This window comes from Eubalaena glacialis, chromosome 20, assembly GCF_028564815.1.
Source record: "Eubalaena glacialis isolate mEubGla1 chromosome 20, mEubGla1.1.hap2.+ XY, whole genome shotgun sequence".
Taxonomy (NCBI): domain Eukaryota; kingdom Metazoa; phylum Chordata; class Mammalia; order Artiodactyla; family Balaenidae; genus Eubalaena; species Eubalaena glacialis.
In genome coordinates, this window is record NC_083735.1 from 30,241,823 (window position 1) to 30,260,131 (window position 18,309).

The window sequence follows — 18,309 nt, forward strand, 5'->3', positions numbered from 1 at the left end:
CAGGGACTGCCATCAAGCAGGTTTCAGCGACCTCTCCCTGACCCCCAGAGTCCCGCTGATCTGCTCGAGGCAGGGAGGCCTGTTAACTTTTACCAGACTCCTTTGACATGGAGCTCTAATAAGAACCCGGGAGGGAGGTTCACGCAAGTGTCAGAGGCTCAGCGCAGACTCCCACAGCCTCACCACCCCGCTCCCCTGCCCTGCAGCAGCTCCCAGGCCCAGAGCAGCAGAGGGGCGCCAAGGCCCGGGGGGAGGGCAGGGGGTGGGCCGCTTCCACACTGGCCCTTCACATGCCCCTGCATCGTGACACGATGGCCTCAGCTCACAGCCTGAACTGACCATCTGACAGATGATGGTCTAAAAGTTTCCCCAAAGAGTCAGGGCCTTGCCACACAGAGCGACGACTGGAACCCGGGCCTCGGGAGCTCTGTTGAGCTGGACCACTTTGGGGATGGCTGCCCAGCCGGTGCTGACCAAATGGACCAGGAATGAAGGGGGGCAGCACCCCCAGGCTGAGCCTCCCTGCCCTTCCCCCCGCTCACCTCTGCTCCAAGCCAAGGTCCCCTGCAGCTCCCACCCAAAGGGAAAGGAGACTAAGTAAGGGGCAGAGGCTGGATGGCCTCCTTGGCTCCACAGTAATGAGCTGCCTGGCTTGAGAACCACTTAACCTTCCTGTGCCTCGGTTTCCCCACTTGTAAAACAGAGCGGGGACGAGGTCTCTAAGATAACCTCCCCATTCTGCATCCTCTGATTCCAAGTTTTCCATCCGCCTCCAGTTTCTTCCCCCCTCCCCCCGCCCCTCCCGCCCTGCCACCAATCCTCCTCAAAAGCCCTGCTAGATTCTTCTGGTTTTACCACAGACTTTATAGCCAGAGGGATGCATCTAGCCTAAGCCTTTTACTTAAAAAATGAGATTGCTGGAATGCAGACAGATGATAATTCATCTGAGTGACCTGCAGTAAGACCCCTAGAGGCACAGCCAGGCCTGGAATTTAGGTCTCCCTGGACCTTGTCCTTTATGCTGGGCCAGCTGAAGGCTCCAGATCCCCCGGGGAACACCACCTCCTCAGAGGGAACAGGCCGGAGTTTTTACCGGGCATCCGAGACCACCTGCCCACAGCCTGCCCACCGGCCAGTACTCTTAACTGCCCCCTGATGACCACCCTGCTTTTCAGTCAACTTACCCTCTTCCCAGCAAATCCCAGGATCAGGCCTGGCCCAGCCTCTGCTCCTGAAGGCCCCATCCTACGACCCGCCAAGTCCACCCTCTCCCCAGAGCTTTCTGCCCCCAGGACCCTGCCCTCCCTCCCTGACCTCCCACAGGCCACGTGTCTGAGTCACACCTGCCCACATAGCTCCTCATCCCACTCTTGAAGGCATCACCAGCTCCCTGCCGTGGCCAGTGGACCACTCTGTCTGGGAGCCACCCATGGATCCCGGCAGCCTGGGGTTGAATCCTGGCCCACCTCTCACTGGCCACATGGGCAAGTCACTTCCTGTGCCTCAGTCTCTTCATACGAAAAGTGGGTATAAAAGGAGCTCCGACCTCAGCCAGCCATGGTTAGGATGCCCTCTAACACATGCACGTACTTAAAACCACGCCTGCATGCATACACAGACAGACCTCGGGGATTCTGTGGGTTCCATGCCAGCGCAATAAAGCAAATATCCCAATAAAGTGAGTCACAAATTTTTGGTTTCCCAGTGCATATAAAAGTCGTGATTACACTGTACTGTAGTCTGTTAAGTGTCAATAGCATTATGTCTAAGAAAACAATGCACATCCCTTAATTTTAAAATACTTGATTCCTAAAAAATGCTACCCATCCTCTGAGCCTTTAGCGAGTCACAGTGGCAACATCAAAGATCACTCAAATATAATAATGACGAAAAAGTTTGAAATATTGCGAGAATTACCAAAATGTGACACCAAGACACGAAGTGAGGCAATGCCATTGGAAAAATGGCACCAATAGACTCGCTTGATGCAGGGTTGCCACAAACCTTCAAATTGTAAAAAAACACAGTATCTGCAAAGCACAATAAAATGAAATGCAACCAAATGAGGTCGGCCTGTGTATATATATTTACTATGTATAATTACGTAATATATATTATGTTTCATGTATATATTTTTCCCAGCTGTAAGTTTCTCTGAATGCAAGTATAATACTGGGTTTCTTGGTAACTTCTAGAACTGTGGCGATGTGGGTCAAGGAGGCTTTCGGAAATGGATGGGTAGGTATGTAAATGGATGGCTAGTCTTGAAGGTGACTCAACATCAGGATGAGCTCACTTGTTCTTGGAATGCCCTTTATCGGCACAGCTCCAGAACCCAGGAACAGACATTTTCTCCCCCAAACCATGAAGATTCCCCTTCAAATTCTAAATGCCACTTCCTATCTCCTGCCACCAGCAGAGTTCCTTAAATTCTCTTGGTTCACCCACTCTGCTTCCCGCTCACCTCTACAGACAAAGGGCTCGCGGGTGATTGATGGTGACAGTGACCTGCCACTGACCCTTCCAACCTGGGCTTGCTGCCGCCCATGAGGCCCTCTGCAGCCTGCACGGCTTTTGAAATGCAGACCTGACGGGGCTGCTGGTTTTCTTCCCCTTGTGAAGTGGAATCTTTGAAGTGGACCCCACTGGGTTCTGTCCAAACACCTGGGCCCCCAAATCACCATCTCCAACAGCCTGCCCTGTAGACTGCCTTTGCAGGTTCAGGGCGTGAAGCTAGACAGACCTGGGTTCAAATCCCGACTCTGCCACTTTCATGCTTTTTGTTCTCCCAGGCTCCGAATCTCAGATCCCTTATTGTGAAGACAGAAGATAAGGCATAGCCCAGGGAGCTGATGGAAGGACAGCTTGAGGTAACATATAAGGCTTTTGGCCCAAGGCTGGCCTGTTGTAATTACTCAGTGAGTGATGACCATGGGGAGGAGGAGAATTATATGAATGTGAAAGTAGAGGACTGGACATGAGGACAAACGTGACTCTGTTCTGTCCTCCTTCTTCTTCGTATAATATAAACAACCTCCTTGGTCTCCATCCCTGGAATGGTCACACACACACACACAGGCCACATTCTATCCACGGCTTTTTACTTAAACTTCTCCCTGCCCAGAACTCCTTGGGCTGCTCTCTGGGACAACCTAACCCCGTGGACCTGTCTCCTTGCTCCTTCCCTTGGTCATCCAGGGATCTGCTGGCTGAGCTCACGTCTTGCACAGCCGAGTCACCCGAGACTTGCTGTCCTCACAAAAGAATCTGTTTCCATTACACCACTGAGCATGTCCCATATCACCATTTTCAAACCATTTATTTATTCATTGTCTTGAGTTTATTTGCCTAGTCCTCAAAAAATATTTGGCAGGAGTGACTTCCTGTTACTGAATTTGGGCACCCGGCCGAAAGGTATCAAACAGCCTGGACTTTGAGATGAGGCTGGGCTGGGTCGACCACCACTTTGAAACAACCAGAAGACCAAACGAAGCCTCAGCTGGACCCGTGCCCTGTGATTTTCTACAGATTTCAGTGCGAGGGGATCCATGAATGGCAGTTATTGGAGAGATGAAGCTGACGAAAGCCACAGGGCCAGTGACGGCCCTGGGAGCACAAGAAAGAGGGTCAGAAATGCACCAGGGTCATAGATGCAAACTATTACATTTAGAGTGGATAAACAACAAGGTCCTACTTTATAGCCCAGGGAACTATACTCAATATCCTGTGATAAACCCTAATGGAAAAGGATATGAAAAAAGAATGTCTGTATGTGTATAACTGAGTCCCTTTGCTGTACAGCAGAGATTGGCATAAGATTATAAATCAACTATACTTCAGTAAAAATAAATAAATAAATAACTAAATAAAATAGTTTTTTTTTTAAAAAGTAGAAGGAATGATGGAAATTTTTTAAAATCAAAAAAAGAAAAAAAAAAAGAAATGCACCAGGATCAGAAATGCACCATCATCACAGCTCCCTTGAGGCTACTCACGGGTGTAAAACTTGAAGTGGAAAAGTAGAATAGGTGCTTGCATTTGACAGGGAAGCAGGTTTGACTTACGTCAAAGTCCAGCTCCACAAGCCTGAAGACTCGCTCTCTCTCTCTCTCTCAGATCCTCCTTCATGGGGCCTTAATGATATCCAAAAACAGACTTCCTATACTTTTTTAAATTTTTTTATTTTTTTATTGAAGTGTAGTTGATTTACAATGTTGTGTTAGTTTCAGGTGTACAGCAAAGGGATTCAGTTATACATATACATATATATATATCTCTCTTCTTTTTCAGATTCTTTTCCATTGTAGGTTATTACAAGATATTGAATATAGTTCCCTGTGCTATACAGTGGGACCTTGTTATATATCTATTTTATATATAGTAGTTTGTATCTGCTAATCCCAAACTCCTAATTTATCCCTTCCCTCCCCTTTCCCCTTTTGTAACCACAAGTTTCTTTTCTATGTCTGTGAGTCTGTTCATTTGCATCGGTTTTTTTTTTAGATTTCACATATAAGTGATATCATATGATATTTGTCTTTCTATGTCTGATTTATTTCACTTCATATGATCATCTCTAGGTCCATTCATGTTGCTGCAAATGGCATTATTTCACTCTTTCTTATGGCTGAGTAATATCCTATACTCTTCATTGTAAGGGAATGCACTGGGGCAGATGAGAGCCCAGGAAAATAGAAAGCTGTAAGTCTGGAATAAGATCACCCTGTTTAAAGAATGTCAGTAAACACCTCTGAAAAAGAGCCTTCCCTGGAAAGGCAGTGGGGAAGGAAGAGATTTTTCCAGGCCCCAATTCCAGGGAGCTCCTGGGACAAAGAGATTTCCCTGAAGGACGTCCATGTGAATGGTCTCCTCCCTCTGTTCTTATACCCCCAGGGTGTTCAGAGCAGTGGGCAGTGGGGACCTGATTGGGAAGGGGTGTGCCTTGGGGGTGAGGAGTTTTAACAACTGAAACATAGAGACAGAGGAGCCTCAAAAGGACTCATCTATCCCCCCTTGAACGAAATGAACTGAGAGAAGAAGAAAGAAAGGAGGTCGGGGGAGCTTACCAAGTGGAATGAGTCGCTGAGTTAAATTACAGGGGCCTGGGAGGGATGATTAACTACCCTCATGGTTTTCTGCTTCACAGCCATATTTCAGCCCAAACCTGGGGCTTCTCGGTTACACAGCCCAGCGCAGGCCGACCATTTTTTCCATTGACTGAAAACACATTCTGACTGAAAACAAACTTTGGATCCCCGAGGCTTGGCAGCCCTGGGTCCTTCTCCATATTTAATCAACGGGAAGCTAAACACTTTCAGTCTGTGATGGCTCATTTGGACGGGGTCTCGGGGCTTTTGCTTGGTGCCAGATATAATAACTCTCTGCTCTCTTTTCTAAGGCCTATTTTATAATTTTGCTGTTTTTCAATGTCAAGCCCATCTTTTGAAGAATTTTTATTGGATTTCCTGCTAGACTTCAACGAGGATTTTTCTTGCTTTGGCAGAAATATCAAGCAGAACAGGGGAAAAACTCAATCATCATCTTGGAAAGTCGTGATGGTGTGTTGAGAGGGGTTGGTGGGGGAAGGCCTTTGTCTGTTTGCACGCAAACAGGTTTCTAGAAGGTTGGAGCCCCGGTTGCCAGCTTTGGGGGTGGAGGGGCCTCTGACTTCTGATTCGTGGGCTGGAAATTGACAGGCAAGGTGGATTGATGTGGGAAGAGAGGGGAAGTTGGGACAGGGGAAGGGGAAGAGAGGCATGAGTGCATCAGACAGGCTAAGAGGGGGGTGGGTGGGTTTCCAACTGATGTCCCTGGTGAGGCCTGGTCCCACCATACACACCCGTTCACGAGGGCTGCCGGGATGCAGAGGAATGGGACGCAACGCCCACTCAGGGGGCAGCAGGCAGACTCTTAACCAACAGCGTGACTCCTCGGAACAGCTAAAAGCCCAAGATGAGCAGGAAGGCTCCATCCAGAGGGTCCTGTTCTACCAGCCTCAGCCATGGGCTCTGCACCGGCTCCAGGCAAGGTTCAGATCTTTAGTTTTTCCTCCTAGCAGCTTGCCAATGAGTGACAGCTTTTGTTTGCTCATATTTTCCTCTCTTCCCAGAGTCAACTTTCAGAATATACCAGGATGCTCCCTCTTACTCCTGGACTTTCTTTTAATTTCTTTTTTTTTTTTTTTTTTGGCAGGGGTGGGAAAGGGGGAGTCTCTGGAGAGTATTAACCAGAGAACAGAAGTGGTTCTTTGTCCCAGAATGAAAGCGGGAGAGAGAGAACACTTTGCTTCTTTCCTTTTAGGTTGTGTTTCTTCTGTTTGAGTTTTTGACTTTTTATGATGACATGTTAAGTAAACCGAACATCACGCCCCCTCGGCCACTTCACATCTACCGCGCTTGGCTTCACAATTTACAGAATGTTTTCACACGTCTCATCTTTTTATTCCCACCACAGGGCAGTGGCCACTGTAGGGGTGAGCAACCCAGACTCACACGAGCCACGTGATTTGCCCCAGTCTTATGGGTAGTAAGTAGCCAAACCAAGCCAAGCACTTTTTTCTTCTTTGCTACAAAATGTATATGCTGCAGGGGGTGGGGAGGTGTGGGGCTGGCCCCCTTCAAAATGACATCTCCCTGCGCTGGGCAGGGTCCTCAGTGTAAATTTCCTGCAACAGAGGACATTGAGTGTTAAGACGTCACAGCAGTTTTTACCATATCCACAAATTATGGAACAATTTCTCTTCAGGCCAGACTATAAGACCAGGCTCCCAGGGCATCTGAGCCATGCCTCATTCCTTTCATTGTCAGTAGGAAAAAAGGACACAAAAAGATCAGGTAAACAAAAGAACTTAGGGAATACCCACTCCGGGCCCAGCACTGGGCTCGAAAATGGAGGCAGTCAGTGCAAGAAAAAGATACTGTCCTTGTGTTTGAGGAGTTTACAGTCCAGATGAGAAGATAATTATAAACAGAATATTATAACTGCCAAGGACCTTAGAGATCATCCATCTAAACCCCTCATTTTCCAGTAAGGAGATGGGACAGTTCAGAGAAACGGTGAATCAACAGGGGTAAAAATAAAACAGTATTTTTTTTGAAAATTTCTTAAAAGCAAACTGTATTTCCCAGGCAATAGCTGTTTTTTAAAATTGATTTTTATTGGAGTATAGTTGATTCACAATATTGTGTTAGTTTCAGGTGAACAGCTAAGCGAATCAGTTATACATACACATATATCCATTCTTTCTTAGATTCTTTTCCCATATAGGTCATTACAGAATATTGAGTACCGTTCCCTGTGCTATACAGTACATCTTTGTTGTTTATTTTATTTATAGTAATGTGTTTATGTCAATCCTCCCTCCACCTTTCCCCCTTGGTAATCATAAGTTTGTTTTCTACATCTGTGACTCTATTTCTGTTTTGTAAATAAGTTCATTTGGGCCATTTTTTAAGATTCCACATATAAGTGATATCACATATTTGTCTTTCTCTGTCTGAATTAATTCACTCAGTATGACTCTCTAGGTCCATCCATGTCACTGCAAATGGCATTATTTCATTCTTTTTTATGGCTGAGTAATATTCCACTGTGTGTGTGTGTGTGTGTGTGTGTGTGTGTGTATACACCACATCTTCTTTATCCATTCCTCCGTTGATGGACATTTAGGTTGCTTATTTAATTTCATGCTGCAGAGTGCAGTGGCCACTGCATGCTGGTCAGAGAAAGTAAAGTGGTCGGAGACATGCACTAGGAGAAAATAAAACTTGATCTCAACCTGAAAGCAAGTGTAGAACAGATGGATGGACGGGAAGAGAAGGACCACAGAAACCAAAGAGAAAAGGTAAACTTGAGCCTGGTGTGTTCCCGAGACCGTGAGGGGCAAGAGTTTAGACATGGGGAGAAGGGAGGGGAATCAAGGCTGAACACTGGCTGAAGCCACAGAGGATCTCAAGCAGTCGGTGAGAAAGTGCACACATAGCCAGGGAGAGTCACATGAAGGTCAGGGCTTCGACCCCAGCTGACCAGTAATTTTCTAAACTTTATACCCACACCTAATGACCCATCTAAATGTATCCCACAGATGGCTGTGATCCCAACCGGTGCTCAACTTTGAGTCTGGACAGACTCACAACTGCTGCAGGGTCCACTTGCCCCTCAGCCTGTCCTGCCGGGAGGGTGAGGACATCACCCCTCCTCGTTCCTGCAGCCACCCCTTCAGTGCAAGTTCCCAGCCCCCAGCCCCATCTGCTAGGTCCCAGGCCAGGGCTGGTCCGCGAGGCTAAAAAGGCAAAGAATAAAGAGACAACGAAGAGGGAGCCCATCTCGGGACAGAAAGAACTCCTAGCTGAGGATGGGAAATTAGAGAGAAAAGCTCTCTCCCCAAGACGTCAGAGAAACGCCAAGAAAACCTGGAACAGAATTCTCTCCACAGCGCGGGGTGGGGGGGGGGGCCTGAGGGCAAGAAAGCTGGAAAGGGGCCGCCCCTGTGACCTGAGCATCTCCACCCACCTTTGTTCCTTTTTATGCCTCACTTTACCCATTTGAGCCTAAAAACAAGAATGCCAGCCTTCTTCCTTCTTAACAGAGACTGAGATGAGGACAAGGCAAAAGGCGAAGACCCAGAACGCTTGCGGGCATGGCTGCCGTTACAGCTAATACTAATAATGACACAATGATGTCATTGTCACTCTGCCTCCAAACACAGAGACTGTCTGCCCTCGCAAACAAGCCCTTTGTGCCTCCCGTAGCCCCCATGTGAAGGGGAGCACATCCTCCTGGGGATTCCCTCAGCACCCCACCTTCCATCTTCCTGTCCTAAAGAAGCGTCCCCACTACCCTGAACTCAAGGCTCCGTGTTCCTAAAGCCCCAAAACACCTCCACCTGACTGTCTTCCCTCCGGGGAGAAGCATCAGCCCCATCTACCCTCATTTTCCGCTCAAGGACACCAGGAGTGAAACTTGCCCACCTAGCCCGTTGACAACCTCTCCCGGGGAGACCGTCCTCCACCCATTCATCAGTTCTGATCCATCCTGGGAAATTCAGACTCCACAGTCAAGTCCTCGCCTTTTGATTGTGAATACAGTAAGTCCCCTACATCCGAACGAGTTCAGTTCCGAGAGCGCGTTCGTTAAGTCCAACAAAGTTAGCCTAGGTACCCACCTAACATGATAGGCTATATACCACTGCTTTTACACTTGCTTCCGGACATCCTGGGCTTGAAATAAAGGTACTGTACTACTGTACTCTATACAGCACTGTATAGTAAAATACACAAAATCACAACCATTTATAGAGGATGCACGCACGTGACAATGTACGCCAGACAGGTGAACTAACACGTGATTGGACATGCGACCTCACGTTTGCATCTTTGAAAGTTCGCAACTTGAAGGTTCGTATGTCGGAGACTTGCTGTAACTGCCCAGGTCGGGCCATTCCCAAACCCTATCCCCACAGCCCTGAAACGTACACACCACGCCCCAGGGATGTGCCACTCCACTAGGTAGGGCTCTTGCCAGGTCTGAGAGCTGAGTGCCCAGGACCCTCACCTCTCCAGCCCTGTCCCACGCTGGCCTGCTCTTCCATGCTCCTTGAGGTTGCCCCTGAGTCTCCCAGAGCTGCCCCCTTGCCTCTTTGAGTTCACAGTCTTCCTTTGTTCCTTCCCCTGGCCCCCATCTTCACCTCCCTCCTTTGCTGTTTGAGATTAAGAAGCATGCCATGGTCGTCCATAAATTACACAGCAAGAGTAGATGACAAAAACAAAATGTAATTCAGATTAAGGTCACCCTCCAGCTGAAATGATAGTTTTTAAACTAAACAGCAATGTTGCCCATCCACCTTGCTGGCAACTGGGCCCCTTCTTAGTCGTCTTTCTTGGGGGTGACTTAGGACCCACCTAGGCCTTCGGAGAAGATTCTCCCATCATTTCCTCCCCATCTCTCTGGATCAAGCTGCTGGGCTTGGCGCAGATGACAAATTCCCCAAGTAATCCCTCAAAAGATTGGAGAAATGCTCCAAATGCTCCATTAAATTTATTTTCCATGCTTTAAGAGACCCAAAACTATGTCCAATAAATAAGTGTTCCCTGTGATTTACTGAAATGCTCCTCTGATTTAAAGTTATAGGGGAAAAAATATGGAGCCCCTGGGAGCCCAGGACCAGCCGTGCAAGTGAGACCAGATGTGAGATTTCTGCCCAGGGAGTGGGGGGAGGAGGGGGGGAAAAACAGCCCGACTGATGGAGGTTTGAAAGTGACAATGTCTGAACCCCAGTTCTCGGCTTTAACATAAAAGGTCCCCAGTTGAGCATTCTTTCTTACAAAATTTATTGTGGTTGTAGTTAGAGGGGGAACCATCAAAAGAGTAATTCTGGCCCTTGTTTTGCAGAGCTCTTTTGATAAATATGATACTTAGAAATATGCCTCCCACTAGACAGAAAAGCCATATAGTTAAAATGAAGTAATCTGTCAGTAAACTCACTAGAATCAAAGCCAAAATGAAACCTGTAACAGGAGAAGGGGAAAAAAACTCCACTTAGAAACGCTTGAGTCAAGCAGGGGAGAAGGTGGAGATTAAGAATTGTCCTTCATTCAGATATTTTTATCTACAGAGTTAAAAGCAGAGATTTATTTTTAAAGGGGGCTATTTATGTTCCAATCTTCACCAGATGGGCCTGTGTTTCTGCCTCTCTTGTGCAGGCCAGGCTCAGTAAAAACAGCTTCTCTTGTGAGCTGAAACTTACCCAGAGGAAGGAGGAATAAAAACTTTGGGAAGCGAATGTAACCTTTGGAGCTGCTTGGTAAATATTGGATGTGTTTCCTGCAGAGGCCCAGGTGAGCCAAAACCAAGAAACAAACAGGAAGGAGGGGAAACAGCCAGTGTTCAGACTAAACCATATATGAATATATATTATACACATACTGCACGTGTGTGTGCGCACACACATGTGCTGATTCCCAAAGGGCCAGAAAGCTTAGGCTACGAAACGTCCCAGTGGGGATACGACATCAACGGTTGTCCCAAATAGCCCTATCTTTGGAATCCTCTCCTCCATCTAATAAATCACCTGTTTGAAAAATGCCTTTTTCATGGTTAGGGATGAAAATTATAGGGGGTAATTCCCCTGGTGAAATTACCCCCAAATTGTTTCTTACTCTTCCTTCCTCTGTACCTGGAACCGAAAGAAACTCAACCCCATGTCCTGCAGGCTCTCAGGCGAGCTGCTTTGGAATCTCAGGCTTCCCAAGCCTTCCAGAGCAACCAGGCCAGCACAGGAAAAAGCTCTCCTCACTGCTCAGGGCGCTGAGCTGGTCAGCTTCCCCAGAGCCTCACCCCGGGAAAAGCCTCCTTTGTTGTGTCTGCTTCCCCATCTCTGTCCCCAGAACAATGCCTGATACAGCCATCCCAAGAGTATCAGAAGTCTCCATCACTTCCCTGCCGTGATAGGAGGCAGGAAGACCTCCCTGCTGTCGGTCTTGCGTTCCACATCTACCCAAACTGTAGGACAAAAAGATTAAGACCCAAGGTGTATATATATATATACACATACAGCCTCGGACAAATTACAATATTCACATTCTCCCATTCCCTCCCTCCACGAGTACTTGTACTACAGTGAAATGTGCCTAAAATGGACCTGGGGAAGGAGAGGAGAGAGCAGAAGCGTCCTGGAAGGGATCTTAGACATCTGATGACTTCACATCACACCCTGGCTCTGCCATCAGGCATCTGTGCGACCTGAGCCCAGTGGCTTCTCCTCCCAGAAATCTGGCTCTTTACCTCTTTGGTGAAGGGTTGAACCACACGACCTGCCATCCTCAGACTCCCAGGGGCAGCTCCTTTCTCATGGCCCCAAAGGCGCCCTTCCTCCGCGGCACCCGTGCCGGTCCGGGCAGAGCTGGAGGGTGTGGGGTATGAGAAACACCTGTGTTTACACTGTACAATCTGCAGTTTACTGCCATAAAATCATTTAATACAGTTATAATTTTTTTGGCAAAGTGTTGTGTTTATGGTGAAGCAAGACAGAGAGGGAATGATTGACTACAACTGATTAAAACGATAAATCAAAAACAAAGGAGGGAGTTCGCAGGGAGCCCAAAGCCACAGGCAAATCCAATTTAAGTCTCCAGTTCTGGGCCTTTGTGGGAACAATTCTGTCTGATGCGGAGCCAGCCCTGGAGGTACGGGCCCGGGGCTCGGGGTGGGCAGGATGGAGGCACAGACTCAACAGGGTAGAAAAATAAGGAAATGGTTTTACGAGAAGTAGTTTTACAAGAACTGGTTTCCTTGGGCCTCCATCTTCAAAAAGGATTTGGAGGGAGGACCTGGGAATAAAGGGCTGTGTGTGCATGTGCGTGTGCGTCTGTGTGTGTGTGTGGGTGGGTGTGCATGTGTGTGTCTGTGTGTATCTAGGTAGAATAATTTCAGCCAGAACTAGAAGGATTTTCCAGAATCAGAACCATCCCTCAAAGACAGTACCTGAAACCCCACCACCAGCAAGGATGACATGAGACTGCAAACACTCTGACCTTGCAAACATGACATCCTTCGGCAACTGAGGGCCCGCTCCATGCTGGGCACCGTGCCAGGGCAGAAAAGGGACAAGGGATTGTTCATTCAACACACGCTGACCGAGTGTCTACTCTGGTCCAACTGCTGCCCTAGGCTCCGGGGAACACAGAGTAGGAAAGAATCCTGACCCCATGGAGCGTCTGTTCTCGTGACACGGACACACACCACGTTCAGAAGACCCATAGGCACCCAGTTCTTTATGCTCCAGTGTGATAAATGCTGTAATCCAAGTATATTCAAGGGGTCAGGAACACTGAGGAGGTTACTTCTGAGCTGGATCTTGAAGAATGAGAAAAGTCATCCTTTCCTGGCCGGAAGATAACGGTGCTCTGGAGGGTTCACTGCACCGGCAAAGGCAGAGAGTTCTGGAAGGGCCTGCTGAAGGTGGGAGAGAATTTCAAGGTCTAGGAAGGGATGGGTACTGAGCCGATGGTCTGGTTGTCAGCTAGGAACTTAGTCACTTAACGGCGCTCTGAGAGCAATTCTTCAAAGAATAATCAGAGGTCAGAGCCGGGAAGGGGAAAGAGTCACAAAACTGGGAGGCTGTGAAGGAGCGCATTAGATGGAGTCAAGACTAACCTCACTTGGGAGCTTCCCTGGTATTGCAGTGGTTAAGAATCCGTCTGCCAATGCAGAGGACACGGGTTCGAGCCCTGGTCTGGGAAGATCCCACATGCTGCAGAGCAACTAAGCCCGTGTGCCACAACTGCTGAGTCTGCGCTCTAGAGTCCATGAGCCACAACTACTGAGCCCATGTGCCACAACTGCTGAAGCCCACGCGCCTAGAGCCCGTGCTCCGCATCAAGAGAAGCCTCCTCAATGAGAAGCCCGCGCACCACAACGAAGAGAGTAGCCCCTGCTCGCCGCAACTAGAGAGAGCCCGCGCGCAGCAATGAAGACACAATGCAGCCAAAATTAAATAAATAAAATAAATAAATTAAAAAAAAAAAAAGACTAACCTCACTTATCTCCCAGGTTTGCTTAGGGTGGTGTGGCAGAGATGACTACTGACCCCCAAGGCTCATGACCCCCTTGACACAGTGTGGCGTTGTTTCTGGGGATCTGCTGCCCCGTCTACAATTTTCAACTCCACGCCCACCCCCCACCCTGTGCAACTACATCAGTTCATGGGACTCTCCTCACCAACGAACGTGAGCCAAAGGGCTGTGTCAGGTTCAGGCCCAGGTGGTTAGGTCTCCCGTGCGCTCCCTGGATGGAGACCCCTCCACGGAGACCGTGGCTACCAGGTGGTGACGATGGTGCCAACCATCCTCAAGGGCTCAGAGGAACCAACCAACCAACCAACCAGAAACAGCTTCATCGGGTTTTTCATTAGTGATGAAAGCGCTGTTTTTGTGTTAAGCCACCAAGGTGTTGGCATTGATTGTTATAGCAGTTAGTCCAGCCTGATACAGGTAACCCGGTTCCAGGTGAAGACTCAGTATTTAGACATCCTTACCATAAGCCAGGTTCCCCAGGAAACAGTCTGAGACAGAGCACTGTGTACAAAGTTAACTGATTTATTTCCCACTGTCTGTAGTATGTGTGTCTTACCAATGCCTCCATATACTTGCCATTGCTTGTTAATCCCCAGTAAGATTATCAAAATGGCATTAATAGAGTGTACCACTATGTCATTCTATGGAATGTCTAGATGGCCTAGGTCCCCTCAGGCTTTGTTATGACAGAGGGCAGAAGAGTTAATGTAGCCCTAGGCCAAGACATAAATGTATACTGTTGTCCATCTCATATGAATGTGAAGTGCTTTGATCTCCCTGATAGGTATGGAAAAAATGCATTCACCAGATCAGTGGCCTGTACCTGAGGCCATACTAATCCGTCTAGCACAGATACTACAACTGACAAAACAATTGCAATCAGGGCTCCCGCTTGGCTGAGTTTGTGCTAGTTCACTGTCATCCCCCAAGATCATCTGGTTTTTGTAGAGTCTAAATTAGTGGGTTAAATGAGAATATGATCTGGGCAATCATCTGGGCATCCTTTAGTTCTTTAAGAACGGCACTGATTTATGACATTTCCTCCTTTCAGGATGCAATATTGGTTTTTATTTACTATTTTGGCCAGGAGGTGGGGGAAGATTCAGAAGCCACTCCTATTCCAATATCTCTTACCCCACATGCTAAGGAGCCAATGTGGTCCTGCCAACTACGAAGTCTATTCCAGTTATACATTCAGGGATCAGGGAAGTGACCACTGGGTGGGTCAGAGGACCCAATGGACCCACTGTGAGTCAGACTTAGCCAGAGCGACCATACTGATGCTTCAGTTTCCTGGGAGTCAACACAGATACTGTGTCCAAAAGTCCTTGATAAGTCTGCATATTCCCTCTTCCCCAGGGAATGGTTACCAAAGTAAATGTACATTTGGGGAAGGACAAAAGAAATCATTATATATTGGCTGTGGCATTACAGGGTCCTCTCCTCTGGAGACCTGATCTCTCCCTTAGTTGATAGGTCCCAGGTCTAAACACTGGCTTAGGTCCAGAAACTAGGCAAGGAATCACACCTGTTTACCGGGGGTAGCCACCCTCAGCTTCCTGAGAATCAATTTCTCTTGGTTGTATAGCGTGAGTGATTCCCATGTTCGCTGCCCATCTGCTTGCCCCGAGGGATGATATTCTATTAACTAGGTTCATGGTTCTCTGCAGGTCAGGCCCCCCAACCACCACTCTGTCCCTGCTCCCCCGATAACTGTGCCTACCTTGCTTCTGACGACCGTAACAAGTAATGCATAATTTAAAGAACTTCTGTCAGAATTACATGAGATAAAATGGAGGTTGTCATATGCTAACCCAATGAAATAAGGTACAGAGGAAGAACTAGCTCTTGTAGACAAAACAACAGTTTTAAGATCTAGCTTTGCACTTGGCACTTAATGAGACCTTGTAACCAACCCTCTTTAACTCACACTTTCCGTAACTTTAAAGTAGTGTAGAATTGCAATTGTAATAACAATAACCATGTGAGTTGGGGTGGTAATAATAATAATGATAATAATAATAATAATAATAGTAATAATTTCCTTTCAAAAGAAAAAGGAACCACATCCTCCAAAAACTTCAGTTTTATTCTTGATTCTGGAGGCTTTTCTCCTTGAAGTTCTCTCCCATGGAGTTTGCTGGGTCAACAAAGTTCTGGTCACGATAGCTACAGATAATATTTTCAAATTTCAAAGTTCTGAACCAAACCCTATGGCAGCCTTTTAAATCATCCAGTGAAGAATCATTCACCCTGAGCCACCAAGGAGTGGTTTGACTTCTTGTCTCCAGAAGGCATCAAAAAGATGGTGAAGGGCTTCCCTGGTGGTGCAGTGGTTGAGAATCTGCCTGCCAATGCAGGGGACACGGGTTCGAGCCCTGGTCTGGGAAGATCCCACATGCCGCGGAGCAACTAGGCCCGTGAGCCACAGCTACTGAGCCTGCGCGTCTGGAGCCTGTGCTCCGCAACAAGAGAGGCCGCGATAGTGAGAGGCCCGCGCACCGCGATGAAGAGTGGCCCCCGCTCGCCGCAACTAGAGAAAGCCCTGGCACAGAAACGAAGACCCAACGCAGCCATAAATAAATAAATAAATAAATAAAATTAAAATTAAAAAAAAAAAGAGGAAGTTGCATTTGTTGAGTATCTTTCATGTAACAGCACCATACCTGGCCCTTTAAATATGCTATTTCAGTTAAACCACACAACTCTATAAGGAAGACATTACCTTCTGGAGGAAGAAAAAAAACCAAGGCTCAGAGTGGTTAATGAGTTGTCCAAGGTAACACAGCTAGTAAGAGGAAGCGCCTACATTGAGTGAAGTTCTGTCTTAGTCTGAAGCCCACGCTCTGTCTTCAAGCAAAATTCCCCCAAGGACACACACTCCGCAGAAATGCTACTCCTGCCTGGGCTCCTGGAAGGCCACCCTGGGCCACCTGCGATGAACTGCTGTCTGCAGCAGCTAAGTTGCCTCTTTCAGTTTCATTTTTGCTTTAAAAGCAATGTTTCTCATTTGTTACCCAATTATATTTGCAGTCCAAAAAGGTTGAGAGCTCCACCAAAGCCCCAAATAGTCCCTAATGTAAAGTGTAACAGCCAACGTTTTTCTCATATTACAGACTACAACACTTAGGCACTTGGAACTTGAGGAATCCTAGAATGTTTTTGCAGATAAAAGAAGAGTTTGTTTCTTTAAGAAACATAACTTTTTATTTTGATTTCGACAATTTCCACACATCCTTTCCTCCATCCTTAAACAAGGGTGATAAATTATAATCATTGATTAATGTTTACTTTACAGTAATGACTCCCAGGGTTCCTGACCTGAATGATCCCAGGCTGTTGTGCTTTTGGAGTTCCTGTATCAGCTTTTTATGGTTTTTTTTTTCTCCTGCCTGAATGCTGGTCATCTCTCCCTGCTCTTGGTGTGATCTGTCTATATCAGCCTTTACTTTGCTGTTTCTAAATATGATAGGCTTGGAAACAAATAACCAAGCTTCTTGGAGATGTGTGTTCAAGAAATCTATGAAACTTTCGTGCATTTATTCATTCAACAGTCATTTATCAAGCACTTCTTATGGGCACTTATATGTTGGGAATATGGTAGGAAACAAAATAAGCAAAAATCCCTTCCTTTGGGAGCTTGACATTCTATCGGGACCAAAGAAAACAGTGGCATTTTTCTAAACGTGCAAAGGCCATTTTTGCTCACTGCCTAGTCCCTTACTGTGTCCACATGGGTGGAAACTCACAGCCATGTTCCCCACAAAGGAGTCTTACTGTCCAAGTACACAAGTTCCTCAGGGCTCTTAGGAGCACAAAGCTAAAGGAGAACTGTTAGTTCTAGAATTCCAACACATTGTGGATTAAACTTGCTTTTGTGGGCCGGTCTGGGCACCTCACCACCATCCGTACCTCTGTTTCTATAGGGAAATATATTCCAAGTCCAGGCAGCGGACTTCCTGATGAACTTTTGGAACAGAACTCACTTGTAAGTTTAGGACTGCCTGTACTTGTCTATAAATGCTCCAAATAACAAGGGCATATCTGACTGAAGGGTTAGAAATGAGCGTATCTGGATGCCACCCAGCACCACCATTAAAGAACGTGGATGCCTCGGGCAAGTCCCTGAATCTCTCTGAACTTTAGTTCAGTCTCTTATATATTGGGTTTCATGAAGATTTTATTAAATAGGGGTTCTGCTGCTAAAAGCAAAAGTCTGAAAAGCACTTTCTAAAAGAACCAATACATATTTCTCCAATGAATGAATAAATAAGTGAATGAGATGAATGAATGAGAAAACGTCACTTCCATTCCTAACACACCTGGAGTCGTGTCCAAAAGGAAGAACGTTTCATCGAGAAGTGTTTTCTCTTTTTCCCCTTTCCATGGCGGCTTCTGACCCAAAGTCCAACCACTTGGGAAGGGAATAGAATGATTGTCCTCACTCCTGGGGACCCCAACTGAGAATCCGGGCCTCGGCAGGACCCCAATCGCTTACAGAAGCCCATCGGGTCAATTATTAGGGCTGGGAATGGTTGGAAATCGCCAAGCTGCATGCATTGTCTGGTGAAGAGGAAGAAATTGAGGTACTTGAGGAGAAAATCAAACCCAAGAACTAGCTTCACAAGTAACCATTCACCCCTTCCCCAGGGCAGGACCCGTTTCATTCCAGACGTGCCTTCTCCTGGCTGCCAGGAAGGGCAGGACTGGTGCCAGGCAAGCCTTGCTGGGAAGTAGC